Source organism: Talpa occidentalis, unplaced genomic scaffold (assembly GCF_014898055.3).
Source record: "Talpa occidentalis isolate TD23 unplaced genomic scaffold, MPIMG_talOcc4v2.1 talOcc4.7, whole genome shotgun sequence".
Classification (NCBI taxonomy): domain Eukaryota; kingdom Metazoa; phylum Chordata; class Mammalia; order Eulipotyphla; family Talpidae; genus Talpa; species Talpa occidentalis.
The window spans coordinates 90,778,617-90,794,138 of NW_023605083.1; the positions used below are offsets into that span (position 1 = coordinate 90,778,617).

The 15,522-nt window shown below is 45.7% G+C and overlaps 1 protein-coding gene across 6 annotated transcripts in view; it reads right to left on the minus strand.

Annotated features, from left to right (window-relative positions):
* Positions 1 to 15,522, minus strand: part of MINK1 (misshapen like kinase 1) — a 48,977-nt gene that overhangs the window by 17,752 nt on the left and 15,703 nt on the right. The gene's annotated exons all lie outside the window — the stretch shown is intronic.

Consider the following 15,522-nt stretch of genomic DNA (forward strand, 5'->3'; position numbering starts at 1 on the left):
CTGGAGTTGGTGTCAACTTTAAATGAGGCAATGCCCATAAAATGCCTAAGGATGGTGCCTAGCATAGAGCATGTGGTCAATAAAAGTTAATTATCATTATCATTTTTTAAAAAAGATTTATTTATTTATGCATACAAGAGTTGGAGTATAGGCCAGAGGTGTGGGGTGGAGGTGAGATGATTCACCAGAGACAGAGTGGGGAGCAGAACAGGCAGACTGACTGAAATACACTGCTGAGGGGAGCAGTGGGCGAGACAGGAGAGGTCTGCTGCACCATGTGGGTTGCTCAAGGCTGCAGATTGCTTCATAGTGCGGAGCTTAACCCCTTGCACCACCAGGGAGACCCCTTTAAAATTATTTATTTTAGCGTAGAAGAACTGGGGTACAGGCCGGGAGCAGGGGTTTGAGAGGATTCATCAGAGACAGTGGGGAACAGAACAGGCAGACTGACTGAAATACACTGCTGAGGGGAGCAGCGGGCGTGACAGGAGAGGTCTGCTGTGCCATGTGGGTTAGCTGGGGACCAGCTGGGGACCAAACTCAGGCCATTGAACTCAGGCCATTGTGGTAGGCCTTCCTGGTGACAGTGCTGAGACTTAATACCTAGGCAACCAGGGAGGCCCTATTTTATTTTTTAAAGGCTGAGGAAAGCTAGCATGGGGCTGGAATTTGAGGGCCACCATCTTTTTGTCTGTTTTTTCCCTCCCACTTCTTCTGAGATTGTAGCCTTCTAGACCAGGATTTAGGGCTTTTGGGGTGGGGAAAAGACCTAGGGGGAGAGGGAGGGAGCAGGTGACAGTGAGAAGGGCCATTGGGAGGGATGGATGAGATTTGAGAACTTCCAGTTCTCTCTTTCCTGAGCCAAGCAGTGCCAGGAGGAGAGGGCCCGAGAGCTTGAACAAAGCCTCCAAAGACACTCATCCTCCCGCTGGGCCAAGAGCAGGCAGGCCCAGAAGAACAGCACAGCTGCAGTGGGAAGCCACCCACACCCTGTTGGCAGGGCTTCTTTTTGAAAGAGAGGTTGAGAGGTGGAGCTGCAAACCGAGAGCGAGTAAGGGCCCCAGTGCTGTCTGTACTCTGGTGTACTCTCACTCTTGCGCGTGCGCGCGCGCGCGCGCGCGCGCGCACACACACACACACACACACACACACCCCTGCACTGCCCACAGCACCGGCTGGTGTGGCACAGGGCAGGACCCTCCTGCCTCCTGCAGACTACAAGGGAGGCACACAGTGAGGCTGTCACTTAGGAAACAAACTCTCTGGGCACACTTGGGCCTCTGTGCTCCTAAAAGTACACAACCCAAAACTCTTTCCTCTCTGATTGTGAAAACCAATATAGGATTTTAAAAACTAAACAAACTGCAAGACTCTTTCATCCAAAGTAATAAGTATATGGAACATAACTTGGGCATGTTGGCGAACAGGGGCTTAAGGGCCCAAGGCTTAAGAATGTCCTCACTGTGCATTGTCCATTTGCTCAGAGTGGGGAACAGGAGTACAGGAAAGACACCCTGTCCCACTGTACATCCCGTCTTAGCATGTAGCACCACATACTGTCTTGTCTATTTACTTGTCAGTAGGAATTCCTGGAAGAAAGGGAGAGAGTCCTCTTTGTCCATCAGAGTATGTCCCCTTGCCCAGGGCCTAACAAACAGTGGCCTGAAAGAAAATCCCTAACTTTCCCAGAGGGAGAGAGGGGCAGGTCTCAGATAGAAGACCTCAACTTGAGGAGTTGATGGTTAGGAGAGCTCTGATGGGGCCTGGGCTGACCGGACCAACAATCTTATGGTTCTAAGCTCAATTATTCCAGCAAAAGTTGCTAAAAAACCTTGAACAGGTCTAAGAAGTCAGCAGACCCACAGGAAAGGAAGAAACTGTCACTTTATTATGGGGATAATGAGGGAGTCTAAGAGCTGCAAGGAAACTAGAAGAAGCCTTATATATGCAAGTCTGGACTTGGAGGTGTGACCACAGTTCCTTAAAATTGTGCCCCCCTGAAAGGTCATCCACAATGGGGCCTCTTAACTGACTGTTGGGAAGTCCTTTCTTCCATCTTAGTTCTTTCTGAGAAGGATGGAGACAGGAAAAAAGGACTTATGGTCCTGATTTTCTAGACACGCCTAATCTAAGAGGGAAAACATGATAGGCCTATTAAGAGCCATCACTTCAAATCAGCACACATATTTAATTATAATCTGAACTCCCAGTCAGCTGCTTTTCTGTATGTTTGGGAGGCACTGAGGATGAAAGAACAATCTTTGAGGTTAGACACACTAGGTTCAGATATTGTTGTTATGATTTTAAGCCCATTTCCTGACCCACAAGCTTGGATTACCCCACCTATTTCAAGGGATTATACTGAGAATTAAGCTGAGCCCATGCACAGGTAGCCCATGTAGGTCTGGCACCTACATTCTCTATAAAACACTCTCCACAGAGGCTGACCCCATTCCACTTTTCAGTAACAGCAGCATTTTCCACACCAAAATCACACCTCTGCATATTTTCCAAAGTACGAAATTGGACCCCTACCCTCTTCCTCCCTGTTCCACAGGTCGCCCGTCATTTTCCCCTTCAGAAGGACCTTGATTTGTCTCCTCTCACTTCCTGAAGCTCCCACCTTACTCCAACCCCTTCTCTCCTCCCTCCTGGAGCTCCTGCCTCACGATTCTTCCTTCTGCTGCCACTGCAGGATCTAATACTCCTAAGATAGAGCTTCCCTAATTTTATTCTTCTGCCCTCAAATCAGCATGGCCTCCCCAGTGTGCTTCCAGAAGAGTCCAAGCACCTCAGCCTGATATTTTAAAAGTTTCTTTATCACTAACCAACCACAAATACTTTCTGAGTGAGTATCTATATCTACTCTATACTGGCTGAGCCCCTAGTCAGGGAAAATCTGTAAGGCAACTTTCTCTTATTTCATTCATTCATTAAATATTTACTGAACACTAACTGTGTGACAACTCCTTGATTCTGCATGGTGGGGAGCTTAGTGATGCATGAGAAACATGTATAGTCCCTCAGAGCCTTCTAGTTTTTTTTTTTTTTTTAAGATTTATTTATTTATACAAGAACCAGGGTACAGGCCAGATATGCGGGAGGGTGAGAGGATTCACCAGCGACAGAGTGGGGAACAGAACAGGCAGATTGACGAAATACACTGCTGAGGGGAGCAGCGGGCAAGACAGGAGAGGTCTACTGTGCCATCTGGGTTTCTCCCTGGCCGGCCGGGATTGAATCCGTGCTGCAGAGGCTGTGGACAGCTTCACAGTGCGGTGCTTAACTGCCTGCGCCACCAGGGAGGCCCAGAGCCTTATAATTTTATATATCAGTCAAGTACCCCAGCATGGATATATGACATTGTGGGATTATGTGCTGTAAGAGCAACTGAAAGCACTTAAGGCATTAAGAAGCTGCTTGATAGAGTAGAAAGAACACTAGAGAGGGACTTTCAAGTGAGAATTTTAGCATTAGCTCTGTATCCCTGAACAAGTATTTAACTGGAGCCTTAGGTCCCTCCCATAAACTAAGAGGGGTAAAAATTCTGTTTTACAAGGCTTCAGGGGATAGAATTAAATCCAGGTTGGGAATCATAGGCAGGTTCCCTGGAGGAGATGGTCTGAGTTGTGCTTTACAGGCTGGGAAGATTTTCATGAATTTTTGAGTGGTGAAGGCCCTGCTGAGTTTGGATGTGGAGTCTGAAATGCTGGGGACACGTAGAAGTAAATGTCTATCAGGTATTTAGAAACAGGAGTCTGGAGATAAAGATTTAGAGGACGTGCATGAGTGTGAGAGTTGGAGACAGGAGACAAGAACAAAAGAGCGAAGGTCATGTGCTTATGCTGGAGAGCAGAACAGATACCAGAGATGTCAGAGAAGATGAGAAAAATACCACTGGCCTTAGCACCCAGGAAACCACTGGGTAGCTCTGTGGGAACTGCAGCTGTTAGAGCAACAGGCCAACAGTGGGGGCTGGAGGAGATGGGAGATGAGGAAGTGAAGGCTTGGGTGTGGCTCCCTCCCTGGACAAGGTCAACTGTGAGAGGAAGGGAAGAAATCAAATGATGGCTAAGGAGGCTGCAGGATCAGAGAAAAGAGTTTTCAAGATAGGGAAGACCTCTACTACTTGTGAAAGGTAAGACAGAAATGGGAGGAGACTAGGGCCTCCCCGGTGGCGCAGCAGTTGAGCGCTGGGTTGTGAAGCTGTCTGCAACCTCTGCAGCACTGGCTCGATCCCCGGCTGCTCCCCAACCCCCCCACCACCACCACCGGAGGAGGGACCCACAGGGCACGCAGACCTCTCCTGCTGCCTGCTGCCTGCTGCCTGCTGCCTGCTGCCTGCTGCCTGCTGCTCCCCTCAGCAGTGTACTTCGGTCCTTCTGCCTGCTCTGCTCCCCGCTCTGGCTCTGGTGAATTCTCTCACCCTCCCGCGCTTCTGACTGTACCCAGTGCTTGTATGTATAAATAAATAAATAAATCTTTAAAAAAAAAAATGGAGGAGACTTATGATGCTTGATGAACTGACTTTTTTATAATATGTGTGTGTATATTTTCCAAAGTATGAAGTTGGACCCCTACCTCATACCATATTCAAAGAATAACTCAAAATGGATCACAGATTTAAAAATAAAAGTGCTAAAGCTATAAAGGTCTTCAAAGAAAACATTGCAGTAAATCTTTATGATCTTTGGTTAGGCAATAATTTCTTACACAAGACATCAATTCTTCAAACGCTTTTGTGCTTGAAAGGACACCATCAAGAAAATGAGAAGACAACCCACAGAATGGGAAAAAAATCTGCAAATTATATAGTAGATAAGCGACTTGTATCCAAAATGTAAAAAGGACTCCTCAATAATAAAATAAATAAACAATAAAGACAAATAATCCAGTTAATAAAGGGGCAAAGGATCGGAACAGAGATTTTTCCAGAGAAGGTCTAGAGGGGCCTATAAGCACATGAAAATGTTCAGCAACATTAGTCATTAGGGAAATGTGAGCCCAAGAAAGTAAGATACCAATTTACCCACCAAGATAACTCTAATCAAAAGTATGGATAATAACAAGCATTGTCAAGGATCTCAAGAACTTAGAATGGTCATTGTTGATGGCAATGTAAAATGGTGCAGGCATTTTGGAAAACAGCTTGGCAGCACCTCGAAATAAAAAATCGAGACTTACACAGTTCTACTATTAGGTAGATATCCAAGAGAAGGGAAAACAGATGTGCATACAAAAATCTGTACATGGGGCCTCCCTGGTGGTGCAGTGGTTGCAGCGCCGGTTGCAGCGCAGTGGTTGCAGCTGCAGTCTCTGCAGCGCCGGTTCAATCCCCGGCCTCTGGGCGAGGGTCCCACATGGCGCGCAGACCTTTCCTGCCGCCCGCTGCTCAGCTCAGCAGTGTACTTCGTCAGTCTGCCTGCTCTGCTCTCCTCTCTGACTCTGGTGAATTCTCTCACCCTCCCGCGCTTCTGACTGTACCCAGAGCTTGTATAAATAAATAAATAAATAAATAAATAAATAAATCTTTTTTTTTTTTTTTTTTTTTAAAAAATCTGTACATGAAATTCTCATAGCAGCACTATTTATGGTAGCCAAGAAGGAGAAACAACCCAAGTGTCCACAACTGATGAATGGATAAATGTGGTATGTCCATACAACAGAATATTATTTGGCAATAAAAAGATACGAAGTAATGATACATGCTATGACAAGGGTGAGACTTGAAAACATTATGCTAAATGAAAGTAGTCAGTCAAAAAATGCCATATACTATATGGCTCCATTTAGGTGTAATGCTCACAACAGGCAAATCCATAAAGTAGATGAGTGGTTTCCAGGAGCTGAATGGAGGGTTGAATGGGTAGTGACTGCTAATGAGTCCTAGGTTCTATTTAGGGCTGATGAAAATGTTTTGAAATTAAATGGTGGTAATGGCAAGTCTGTGAATATGCTAAAATAACTTTAAAATGTTTTACAGGGATGAATTGCATGGTATGTGAATTATATATCAATAAAACTATTAAAAATAATAATCCTAAGAGCACCTCCCATAGTGCTCAACAAATTATTTATTAATGATAGTTTCCACTCTAAGGAAGCTACCCTACAAACATGGAAGAGAGCCCTCACGTGTTTCTGGTCTAATAACACATACAAAAAGTCCTAAGAAAGTATAGAAAATGATAAAAAAAAAAACTACCTATAATAACAATGATTAAGAGTTTGGCAACTTGGTGTCTACTCTTGGCTCTGCTGCAATAGGCTGTGTGTGTAGGGTAAATCACTTAACCTCTCTGGGTTCCCTTTCAACAAGATAAGAAAACTTTCCAATTTTAATTCTACAATTCTAAATGCTCAAGTTCACACTTTATGAAGCTGCCAACCTAATGACTATGTATTACTTCCTTATTTTGTGCCAGAAGCTGCTTTAGGCTGGGGAATGTACTACAGTTCCTGTGATGAGGGTGTTTACATTCTGATGGGGGAGGCAGACATTAAACAACTCTACAATCAATTCTTTAATTATAACATGGTACATCTTAAGTGCAATGGAGAAGAATAGGAGCTAAAATAAATTTGAAGAAGTCTGGGAAAAACTATTGGGGATGACGTATTTAAGTTGGAGTCTAAAAGCCTTCCTAGTACTCTCCTTTGAGCAATGAGTTCTATTATCTGTCCCATCCTGATGGCCCTTTATTCCCTTACAAGATCTTGTATACCTTCTGTCTCAGAGATCTCACTCATCACCCACCTTCCCATATCCCCTTAATAATTAAAATAATAATTTTTGAGCATTTTCTTTGTTCCTGGTAGTACTAAGTATTTCAGAAGGATAATCTTATTGAAAAACAAACAAAAAACAACAACAAAAAAACCCCTTGAGTTTAGTACTATGGGTATACAGCTGAAGGAAATCCAGAACAATGACTTGCCTAGGGTCACCCATAGTCCGGAAGTGGTGTAGCCAAGGTCTGATTTCATGTCTGACTCTGAATCTGTGCTGCCTTGCTCCTAGTCCTGTTCCCCAAGGGACTGTGTGCTGAACCGTGTGGTTCCCTTTCTTGCTCCAGCAATAGCTCATGAATCCCAGAGAAGAATTCTTGATCCAAGGGTAGCCAGTTCAAGATTAGCTAGGGCAAATTTCTCCTTCGGCCCCTCCAACTATAATCCAGTGGGAAGATGCCAGATAGAGTCAGGGCTAGAAAAGTACTTAGGCTCACACTTATGCTTCAATGAGATATCTAGACTTCAGAATAAACAACAACTAATACCAATAGACAACACCATTCTAAGAGCTTTCCACATACCAATGGATGTAACCCCCACAAACTCCTTGACACTGACACTATCATTATTTTCATTTTACAGTCGAGGAAATATAGGCTCAGTGAAGGTAAGTGGCTTACCCACAGTCAATGAATAGGCAGAGCCGGGAATTGAACACATGTAGCCCAGCTCCAGAGTGTAAGCAGAGTAAGCAGTGTATCCTTTTATTTGAACTAGCTTGCAGCTAAACACATCATACCACAGTTTCAGCATTTGACTTTTCACCTGATTATGTCTTATCTCCGCAGGTAGGACAGAAGCTCTTTAAGGGCAGGAGCCAGGTGGAACATGGGTATTACTTGGGAAGAGAATTATGCAAACTTGTGCTGATTGGGGTGCCTGAAGGAAGAGCAAAAAGCAGTGTGTTATCTGTGTCACACATTAGACTGTTTTTTTTGCAGAGTGACCACGTGGAGTCTATGGTGCTTCTCTTACTCTTTAGAGCTTCTGTGACTAAACATGTGTGATACTCTACATTTTAAGTACATTAAAACTTTATAAAGTCTTCAGTTGATGTGAAAGGCCTCACAAAAGTGTTAGAATCATTAACAAAAAGAATCTTTTAAGCAAGCAAAAAAAATTGTTGGGGGGCCTCCCGGGTGGCACAAGGGGTTAAGTCTCAGCACTATGAAGCTATAGGCAGCCACTACAGCACAAGTTTGACCTCCAGCCAAGGATCTGACCCACATGGTGCAGCAGACCTCTCCTGTCTCACCCGTTGCTCCCCTCAGCAGTGTATTTCAGTCAATCTGCCTGTTCTGCTCCCCACTCTGTGGCTAGTGAATCCTTTCACCATCCCACACCTCTGGCCTACATCCCAGCTCTTGTATGCATAAATAAATAAATTAAAAAAAAAATTGTTAGAATCAAATTTTGAACAGTAGGTCTCCAAGACCACTGACAGAGCCCTGGGTAAATAAAAAAGTCAGAGCTATATGACGTGTGGCGGTGTGCACCGTATGATGATGTTTATAATTTGTAATTATATATATTGCTTTGTTCAGATAAGAAGAGATAACAGTGCAGCTGCAAAAGAACACCTAGTAGACGTAACTCTGTGCACTACAAGGAATAATCTATCTCTCTCTGACTCTCTCTCTCTCACTCACACACATGCAGATTTAATCCTGATGTGAATACTCAGTGACGCGAGCTCATCTAAGAGTGTTACCTTGCAGCACTCGGGAAATCCTGTCATCTGTTCCTGTTTTCCTCATGGCACCGGGTATGCTTCTGAGTGTGTGTGAGGACCTCAGATGCTTGCTAATTTAATATTTAAGTAACAGAGCAAAGTTGAGGTGAAGGAGAGCTTTTTGAAAGAAGTTGAGGAAAAGAGCTTGAGGGGCGGGGCCTCCCTGGTGGCAAAAGGGGTTAAGCACTGCACTATGAATTTGTCTGCAGCCTCTGCAGCATGAGTTCGATCCCCAGCTGGCCAGGGAGCTACCCACATAGCACAGCAGATCCCTCCTGTCTCGCCCGCTGCTCCCCTCAGTAGTGTACTTTGGTCAATCTGCCTGTTCTGGTCCCTGCTCTGTCTCTGGTGAATCCTCTCACCCCCTGCATCTCTGGCCTGTACTCCAGCTCTTGTATGCATAAATAAATAAATCTTAAAAATAAAAAAAAGAGCTAGAGGGAAACAAGAAGCAGCAGGCTGGGTGGGTAAGGAAGAAACATGCAGCCTGCAGGTGGGGACAGAAAGGAACAAGTTGTCTTATCGTACTCTTCTTCTCTGTCTTAAATCCGCCTTTAATGATTTCAACAGTTAGTCTTCCCAACTATAACCTAATGACTTTCTGATGGCTCTGCCTTATGTTTCAGAATCTCCCCAACATTTGGCATAAGCTCTGTGCTTAAATCCAGTCTGAACGACTATTCGGCACATAGTCTTGATCCTTCCCAGCTTCCCGCTGACTTAAACCTTCATCATGGACTCTGCTCACTAGAAGTGACCAGGCACAAACCGCCCTTATACTCTTTCCTCCTTGTTCTGCTGACCCTCAGCCCCTGGGCTCCTTCCACGGCTCCAATCTGGGTGAAGGATAAGGAGGAAATATTGGCACAGCTCTGACAAACAGCAAGGCAGTTAGTCTGATGCTTTAGCCCTGCATTAACTGACATTTTCCTCTCCCTTCCCTGAAACCAAGAAGTCTATTTTAATGGGGTTATGAGACAGATTGGGATTAGGTACAAGTGAAGGTAGTGACTATTTCCCAAGAAAAACTGCAAAAGAGTTTATGCATCGGGCCTCCCCGGTGGCGCAGCGGTTGAGCGCTGGGTTGCGAAGCTGCGCGCGGCCTCTGCGGCGCCGGTTCGATCCCCGGCTGCTCCCCGGCCACCGGAGGAGGGTCCCACATGGCGCGCAGACCTCTCCTGCCGCCCGCTGCTCCCCTCAGCAGTGTACTTCGGTCCTTCTGCCTGCTCTGCTCCCCGCTCTGGCTCTGGTGAATTCTCTCGCCCTCCCGCGCTTCTGACTGTACCCAGTGCATGTATAAACAAAACAAACAAAGAAACCAGCAAACAAATAAATAAAGCATGCCTCTATAAAAAAAAAAAAAAAAAGAGTTTATGCATCAATTGTTTCAGGACTTGCAAATCACAGTCCAATCAGAGGTGGGGCGGGTGGGGTGGGGCTGCTAACTGAAGCTCAGAGAGCCAAGACTTTAGGACAGGGAAAGGAGAAAAGGAGAACACTCCAAATACTCCCTACAATTAAGTAGAATTATACAGGAGACATGTGGAGTCATAGAGGAATCCAGGGTGAAAGGGGTGGGTGGCAGTATGAGCAAAAGGAGGCATGAACCTTAGGTTGGGGGTTGTATTTTTTGGAAGTGGCCCAGAGCCAGCAGATTAGGTCCATGGCCTCCAGTCCTGCTCTGCTAATAGCATGCCTCTTCCCAGGGTACTTCAGATTGCCCACTGCCTGCTTTGCAAGGCGTAAAGTTTTTTTTTTTTTTAAATACTTTAACAAACACAAACTAATATTACCAATATTAACTTATGCTTCCATTTTTTAAATGTGACTGTCAAAGAGTGCCTTCTTATACCCTGAATCTACCTTCTAGGAAATTATACCCTGACTCTACCTTCAGAGAAAATTAACATGTTGCAAAGAAATACATATGCTAACATGTAAGGGGTGAGATTCCTTGTGAAGCAGCTGCAGTAGAAACCGGTAGGATAGGAAAATGTATTCCCCATTTCTTTTGTTGACCCGAGTCTTATAATTACAGAATTTCAGAACTGGAAGTATCCTTAAAAATTCTAGGAGATTCTAGGAGGTTGTTAGAATGGTAGAAAAAACCAGAACCATAAAGCCTTGGGGAGAGCTGGAAGATTGGGAAAGACACAGAGAGGGAGGGACTGGTCTCTCCCGAACTTCAGGCCCAGCAATGACTATTCACTCGGATATGCCCTGGCAGGTCCTGCTACTGCAACCAGTGCCTTTCCCAAACCCAGGCAAGGTGCCATCCTACCCCTGACAGAGGAGCAGTGCCAGGAGGTGGGGCTGCCACAGGGTGTGAGGGGAACAGAAGAACAAGGATTGACAGAGGGGGCTACAGCCCCATTCCTTCCATTTACTGGAGACAGGCTCACTCTCATTGCCAAGCACACCAGGATTCTAGAGAGAGGCTCAGTAGTCTGTGATAGAGACAAGCTGGTGGGGGAGGGGAAGAAAAGAACCTCTAGGTCGCTAGGGAAAGAGATGGGAACTTGTGATCTAAAGAGGGAACCAAGAAGAGCTGGCACAATAGAGTCCCAAACCTAACAACTCTGGCTCTGGAAAAGCAGGGTCTGTGGAGCCTCTATTCATCTGGCACCATTTTGAAAAAGGGAGGCTGGACTGAGCTGAGAGGCCCTCCTGCCCTCCCTCCCAGAAGAAAACAATAGGCCTGTTTTCCTGTGCTCTTCCTGTAACCTAGAAGACCCACACAAAGAGGAAGAGGAGGGCAAAAGCAGTGTTGTACCAGGGCACAGCATCGGGGAGGGGCCTTCACCCTCCCATAAACTCATCAGCCTTAAAGCCACATCCAAAACCCAATAATCTAAGTGGCATGACAGTGATTGCTATGCAAATGCAGCTTTAACTCTATCTGCCCCTTAATCTCACAACAGATTAGTCACTCTAAATTCCTTCTATGGGAGATGTTCTAAAGTCACTACCAGGGGAGGGCCAAAGGGTCCTGAGACACTAGGGGCAGGAAAATGGGGTTTCCCCAGTAGTTTAAGTCCAGAGAGACACAGGCCATACTAAGTAGTGGCAGAGACATGTAAATGGGTGGTATTCTGGTATAGGAAGTAGAGACTTAGACATCCTCCGGTCAGCTACGAGTAGCTACAGGATGTGTGTGTATATGCACATGATTAAAAATTATAGGTCAGGGCCTCCCCTGGCTGGGCAGACCTCTCCTGTCTTGCCCGCTGCTCCCCTCAGCAGTGTATTTCACCAGTCTGCCTGTTCTGTTCCCCACTCTGTCTCTGGTGAATCCTCTCACCCTCTCACCCATCTGGCCTGTACCCTGGCTCTTTTATAAATAATAAATCTTTGGAAAAAAAATAAAATATACACGTCAGAGACCTCCCTGGTGGCACAGGGGTTAAAGTCAGCACTATCAAGCTATCAGCGGCCCCTGTGGGCCTCAGTTTGATCCCTGGCTAGGGAGCTAACCCACATGGTGCAGCAGACTTCTCCTGTGTGGGCCGCTGTTCCCCTCAGCAGTGTATTTTAGTAGATCTGCCTGTTCTGCTAGCCACTCTGTCTCTGGTGAATCCTCTCACCCCCACACCTCTGGTCTACACCCAGTTCTTGTATGCATAAATAAATAAAAATAAATCTTAAAAATATATAGGTCAGAATGCGTGTGTGTGTTTATGTGTAAGACAGAGGGTGTGTGTGTGTGTGTATATATATATGTATATGTATATATATGAGGAAAATGGGAGTGGTGGTATAGGCTGAGGGTAGGGAAATGTCAGGAAGAGATCTATTAGGTCACCTATTCCTACTCAGAGAAACCAGACACAAGGACCCTCCAGACCTGAGTCATCTCCATTTACCTCCCAGTCAACCCAGGGATGTGTGGCATTGTCCCCATTACTACCCTCCAAAGGACTCAATGTGGAAAGCAGGCCCAAAGCCAAAGCATGAGATATGAAATATGGTGAGAAAAAAGTAGATGGAAGAGAAGGTATCATCAGAACACCTCTTCACTGAGGAACAAACTGGAAGAGAAAATGAAAGGTCAAAATCCTCCTTGATTCCCTATTATCCATCACAATCAATAATAAACTGGACTCTAATGAAGCTTTTTTAAAAAATCCCCTTCCCAGCTTTCATTACTTTGTGAAATGGACTCTCTGCTGTGCTCTGGGCTAACCCTGTCTCCCACATTGTGGGACTGAATCGGATCTTTTTATTGTGGTTCCACACTGTGAAGTAGTAGTCCTTTGTTTATCAACTGCTAAACATGTTTTGGAGTGCTTTTATGGGACTGGAGAGCAGGAGAGGATATCAAGTAGGCTTTGGGAATAGAGGGGAGGGAAATAATATTTATGTGCTGGGGGAGGGGGTCTCTATGCCAGAAGAATGCACATGAACAGAAACATATACCACAGCCATGCCTGCAGATACACGTAGAGGCAGAAACAAGTTCAGGCATGACATATATATGAACACAAATACCATTCTAATCAGAAACCAGCTGAGGGGGCCCTGGCTGAGTAAGGAGGATGGAAATGGTTTCCCACCAGGCATCAGTGCCCAGGTTCCCCACAGAGTTAGCTGCCTTACAGAGGTCCAGGACTGGTGGCTTTATTCAGACCAGAGGTCTGCAAAGATAGAGGCCCACAGGAGGTGGGGAGCTGACACATGAAGGGAGCTAGATGAGAGAGTTTTCTGGAGCAGGGCAGAGGAGAGTCAGTCATTGGGAAGGGAAGGGAGGAGAAGAGGGGAGCAGAATTCAAGCAGCCTTTTGCTGGTTCTAAAATGGCCACAGGCAAGGCAGGGGACAGATGGTCCCTTTCTGATGCTGAATTGGAGAAGTAGGGGAAGGGAAAAGGAAAAAATAAATACCATCACAGTCAGAAATTTAAAAATAAACCAAAAAACCTAAAAGATAAACAGTTTGCTTCTGAGGTTCCGCCAGCCTCCAGAGCCTTCCAAGGGAAAATAGAGAACTGCAGGCTTGAGAGGACAACCCCTCCTAGCCTCAGGTCTGAAAGCAGCTGGAGGTCATGCTAGCGCTCCCCAAGCCCAAAGCCTGCTAGGCGGTGGAGGTGGTATTGTCTCTTTACTTCACCAATGTGCACATCGCACATCCCAAGTCTCAACTTTTTTTTTTTTAAGATTTATTTATTTATACAAGAACTGGGGTACAGACCAGAGGTGCGGGAGGGTGAGAGGATTCACCAGAGACACTGGGGAGCAGAACAAGCAGACGGACCAAAGACACTGCTGAGGGGAGCAGCGGGAGAGGCAGGAGAGGTCTGCCATGCCATGTGGGTTTCTCCCTGGCCTGCTGGGAATCGAACCCGCGCTAGAGGCTGGGGACAGCTTCACAGGGTGGTGCTCAACCTGCTGTGTCACTGGGGGAGGCCCCCAAGTCTCAACTTTTTAAAGTATTAATCTTTGCTTTTGAAAGACTACAGATTGGGGCCTCCCCGGTGGCGCAGCGGTTGAGCGCTGGGCTGTGAAGCTGCCTGCAGCCTCTGCAGCGCCAGTTCGATCCCCGGCCACCAGTGAGGGTCCCACCTCTCCTGCCGCCCGCTGCTCCCCTCAGCAGTGCACCTTGTCAGTCTGCCTGTTCTGCTCCCTGCTCTGGCTCTGGTGAATTCTCTCATCCTCTCATGCTTCTGACTGTACCCACTGCTTGCATAAATAAATAAATAAACAAAGAAATAAATAAATCTAAAAAAAAAAAAAAGAAGGAAAGACTACAGATTGTCCTGGCATTTTGACCTTGGCTCTGCCACAAGAAATAGTTTCTGTCCTAGGCCAGCAGAATCAATAATATCACCTCATGGTTGCTGCCACTGCCCGATGCCCCAACACTTCATAATCTGCAAGGGGCTTTCACAGTCATTATCTCATTTGTGCCTCAGACCTACAGAGAAGCCAGGTAGGGATTATCACACCATTTAACAGGTGAAAAAACCAAGGTTCCAAGAAGTGAAATGTGTGTTAAGGAGGAAGTTAAAACTCTTCTGAACAACTATGAACCAGAGATATACTATGGGGCAGGGGTACGGGGAAAGGAGGAATTGGGGTCAAAATAAGGGGGTTGCAATTGTATGGGGAATATAAAAATAAACAAACAAAAAAAAAGGATGTACCAATAAAATGTCAAACAGTAAAAAAAATAAAAAATAAAACTCTTCTGAAGACAAATCCAAGGAGGTTTCCTTGGTGCCTCTCCCCTCTCTGTCCACCAGTTTCCCTTTGCCATCTGTGGCTTCCTCTGGCTTAGATCTGACTGCCTCATGGCTGACTCCCCGAGGGTTGCTTTACCTGGACCCTTCCCAGTTCCCATCCTGCAGTCATGTTTCTTGCTGGTGTGGGGATAAGGCGGAAGGGCAGGTGCCCTGCACTTTAAAGGATCTCTCAGCTCTTCTAGTGCACCATGCCCTTCTCACCCCTGGATCTAGGCATGGCTACTCACTCTTGCAAGCACATCAACCCCTTCCTCTTTATCTGGATATCCCATGCCCATCCTTTCAGACATCAGCTCCTCCAGGAAGTTTCCACAGCCACCCTTCTGCCCCCATACTACTCTGTGCTGCCCCTTTCATGACACCAATTACATTTTTATGACTGTTTTTTTAACTGTTTGTCTCCTCTGCTACACTGAGTTCTTGGAGGTCAGGGCCACATTCAATACCTGTCTGTTGAGTGAATAAATACAAAAATGGAAGTTGGTATAATCTAGGAAAACCTTCCCCTCTCCTTAGTGAAGAGGTTTCCAACGCTAGTTTTGAGTTTATCCCCATTCTTCCAAAATAATCCATGAATATGGATCCACTTAAAATGCATACACTTGGCAGCTGCTAAAAGTGAATCTTTTCTTGTCATGTGAATAAGCACCCTGTAATTTTTGTGCTTTGTAAATATCTATTACTTTCTTAAAGCAGGGAACTCCTATACAGTTGGCAAAAACCAAGTGGAAACACTGTAAGGAACCAAAGACTGTTGGAAGC